The sequence below is a fragment of the Sinocyclocheilus rhinocerous genome, unplaced genomic scaffold, assembly GCF_001515625.1.
Source record: "Sinocyclocheilus rhinocerous isolate Xijiao unplaced genomic scaffold, SAMN03320098_v1.1 scaffold323, whole genome shotgun sequence".
NCBI classification, from domain to species: Eukaryota; Metazoa; Chordata; class Actinopteri; order Cypriniformes; family Cyprinidae; genus Sinocyclocheilus; species Sinocyclocheilus rhinocerous.
The window spans coordinates 181,586-185,339 of record NW_015643640.1 but is presented as its reverse complement, the minus strand read 5'-3'; the positions used below and the strand labels follow the sequence as shown (position 1 = coordinate 185,339).

Sequence of the window (3,754 nt, the reverse complement as noted above, 5' to 3'; positions counted from 1 at the left end):
GTTTTCTCCATCACCGATTATATTGTAATCCTTTAAATTTAGATTATGGTTTCCAATATTCATAGTATTTCTTTAACGAAACACACGAGACTTTACAAATCCTGTCAATAAGGATATAATTGTTGGAGTCATTTTATAACACCACATTTTCTATATTAGCAAAGAAATACACCGTAGAGGCTATTAAATGCTTGCCAGATTATAGGCCTGCTTCTCAAGAATATTCTGGCTGACAATGTTTCCAGTGTTTTTTCATACCGAAAAGTGTTTTCTGACAGTATATCACAACCATTTGGTCTTCTGTGGTATTAAGTAGAGCAGCTGTTTGAATCATCAGTGTACTTTCCTCTCATGACAGCCATGTTGCCATTTCGAGATTCATCTTTGAGGTTGAGTTTTGTCGAAAGCGCCTTTACCAGCATTGGCCCATAGAGTTATTAAACAAACAAACAAATGAGCTGTCGCATTTGTGTTAAACAGCATTTTTTAGAATACTATAGCCAAAAATGTGTCAATTCGACTTTAGTCGATAACAGGGCCGTTGTCAACGGGAAGCGATGTCTGAGGCCTACAATGAGAGGAGTCTACTGTGCTCTGTGGTGTTAGCGGGATATTCTATCGTTTTCTAAGATCTAAGAATGATGTTGTAGTATGACTTTGGTATTTTAAAGATATTAAAGGGATGACGAACACAAAAAAATGAGGGTGAGAAAAAGATGGAATTCTCATGTCATTCCAAACCTGTATGACTTGCTTTATTCTAATGAACACAAAGGAATGTATTTAGAAGAACGTTGGGGTCCAAACAACATCTGACTCCATAGTCATCGTATGGACCAAAAAAACCAACAAAAACCCAGAATGACACACTTTTCAAAATAATTTTAGAAAGAGAAAGAGAGTCATACAGGTTTGGAACGACACGTGGGTGAGTAAATGATGACAATGTCTTTTAAATGAAACTGTTTCTTTAAATATAAGACCACACTCTAAAAAATGCTGGGTTGTTTCAACCCAACTTTGGGTCAAATATGGACTAACCCAACTTTTGGGTTAAAAATGTAATGTAAAAATGTAACCCAACGGTTGGGTTAGTCCATATTTGACCCAAAGTTGGGTTGAAACAACCCAGCATTTTTTAGAGTGTGGTCTTATATTTAAAGAAACAGTTTCATTTAAAAGACATTGTCATCATTTACTCACCCACGTGTCGTTCCAAACCTGTATGACTCTCTTTCTCTTTCTAAAATTATTTTGAAAAGTGTGTCATTCTGGGTTTTTGTTGGTTTTTTTGGTCCATACGATGACTATGGAGTCAGATGTTGTTTGGACCCCAACGTTCTTCTAAATACATTCCTTTGTGTTCATTAGAATAAAGCAAGTCATACAGGTTTGGAATGACATGAGAATTCCATCTTTTTCTCACCCTCATTTTTTTGTGTTCGTCATCCCTTTAATATCTTTAAAATACCAAAGACATACTACAACATCATTCTTAGATCTTAGAAATCGATAGAATATCCCGCTAACACCACAGAGCACAGTAGACTCCTCTCATTGTAGGCCTCAGACATCGCTTCCCGTTGACAACGGCCCTGTTATCGACTAAAGTCGAATTGACACATTTTTGGCTATAGTATTCTAAAAAATGCTGTTTAACACAAATGCGACAGCTCATTTGTTTGTTTGTTTAATAACTCTATGGGCCAATGCTGGTAAAGGCGCTTTCGACAAAACTCAACCTCAAAGATGAATCTCGAAATGGCAACATGGCTGTCATGAGAGGAAAGTACACTGATGATTCAAACAGCTGCTCTACTTAATACCACAGAAGACCAAATGGTTGTGATATACTGTCAGAAAACACTTTTCGGTATGAAAAAACACTGGAAACATTGTCAGCCAGAATATTCTTGAGAAGCAGGCCTATAATCTGGCAAGCATTTAATAGCCTCTACGGTGTATTTCTTTGCTAATATAGAAAATGTGGTGTTATAAAATGACTCCAACAATTATATCCTTATTGACAGGATTTGTAAAGTCTCGTGTGTTTCGTTAAAGAAATACTATGAATATTGGAAACCATAATCTAAATTTAAAGGATTACAATATAATCGGTGATGGAGAAAACTCCCTTCACACACACACACACACACACACACGCTGTTCACTTAGCATTGCAAGGTATAATAAAATTATAGATTTTTGTTAATCGAAAAATAATTAGTAACTAAAAAATTTGACATGTCAACAAAAAGTATCAAACAATTTATTGAAATCCTTGTTAATCACATTATATTAATCCGAAACAATAATATTATGCTTTTCTTTTTTTTTTAAAGATGTGAAAATTGATATTTACAAAATATATTGAATTTACAAAATAACTAATTTCGATTTAAACTGGTTAAGAACCTTACAAATAATGAACACTATACATATCAGGTTTGGATTGGTAATCAATTTATGCAGGCAAAATAAGTTTAATGCATTTATAGAAAAATGGATCCACAGTTTTAAACTGATGCACGGTATAATTAATAGATGCATTACAAAGAAGAAAACAACTCACCTCTTTGAACCCTTCAACCGTGAGATTCACATGCGTAGATAAAACTCAGTTTAGCATCTGTTATTTTAATTTAATGAAACATTAGAAAGAGATCAGACCTCAGTCCAATGCTGCATTTTTCTCAAAACTTAAAAACTGTTAAACTCAGGAAACTCAAGCACCTTTGAGCACAGAGAGATAATATATGCCTTCACAGACAGAGCATATGCTGCGTCCTCTAGCAGAGGGAAGTGAAATGCGAGGCTGATCTCTTTTCTCTGTAAAATCGTACATCAAATCCCTTCTAAGCTTCCGCTGTGACGTTCTCAGCACATCTACGGCGTCGAGTCTTGCTTCTTCTGCAGTCAAGAACTCATTACGCATGAAACGGTCTAAATGCAGCAAGGAAAAGAAACTAAGATACAAACAAGAACAAGATTCTTTGTGTGGGGTCCCGGAGACATTTTAGTCATTTTGAAAGGAATCCTTATTTCCAGTTTAAATGATTTGATCACCAATTAGACCCCTTTTAGAAAGGTCTGTTAGCTGGTATAGTATTAAAATAGCCTTGGGATGAAGTTGAAGTGAAATAGAATAATCCAAGCATCCAAACTTTAGTGCATGTTCTATAGCAGGGCTGCCCAAACTGGAGGGTCCTGCAGAGTTTAGCTCCAACTTGCCTCAACACACCTGCCTTTAAGTTTCTAGTATGCCTAGTAAGAGCTTGATTAGCTGGTTCAGGTGTGCTGTTTAACACAAATGCGACAGCTCATTTGTTTGTTTGTTTAATAACTCTATGGGCCAATGCTGGTAAAGGCGCTTTCGACAAAACTCAACCTCAAAGATGAATCTCGAAATGGCAACATGGCTGTCATGAGAGGAAAGTACACTGATGATTCAAACAGCTGCTCTACTTAATACCACAGAAGACCAAATGGTTGTGATATACTGTCAGAAAACACTTTTCGGTATGAAAAAACACTGGAAACATTGTCAGCCAGAATATTCTTGAGAAGCAGGCCTATAATCTGGCAAGCATTTAATAGCCTCTACGGTGTATTTCTTTGCTAATATAGAAAATGTGGTGTTATAAAATGACTCCAACAATTATATCCTTATTGACAGGATTTGTAAAGTCTCGTGTGTTTCGTTAAAGAAATACTATGAATATTGGAAACCATAATCTAAATTTAAAGGATTACA

General features: G+C 35.7%; 1 protein-coding gene across 2 annotated transcripts in view; it reads right to left on the bottom strand.

The window, feature by feature from the left end:
* The window catches only part of LOC107757583 (rho-related GTP-binding protein RhoH-like), a 17,290-nt gene extending 14,179 nt beyond the window's left edge, over nucleotides 1-3,111 (bottom strand). Inside the window, exons 1-2 of one of the 2 annotated variants that reach the window (XM_016575100.1) lie at nucleotides 2,734-2,751; nucleotides 2,573-2,629 (exon numbers count right to left, since the gene is read on the bottom strand). The gene's annotated coding sequence lies outside the window, so the exon portion shown is untranslated. Of the gene's footprint in view, nucleotides 1-2,572 lie in introns of both variants that reach the window. The other variant, XM_016575099.1, reaches the window with a different exon arrangement.
* Nucleotides 3,112-3,754: the final 643 nt, after the last annotated feature.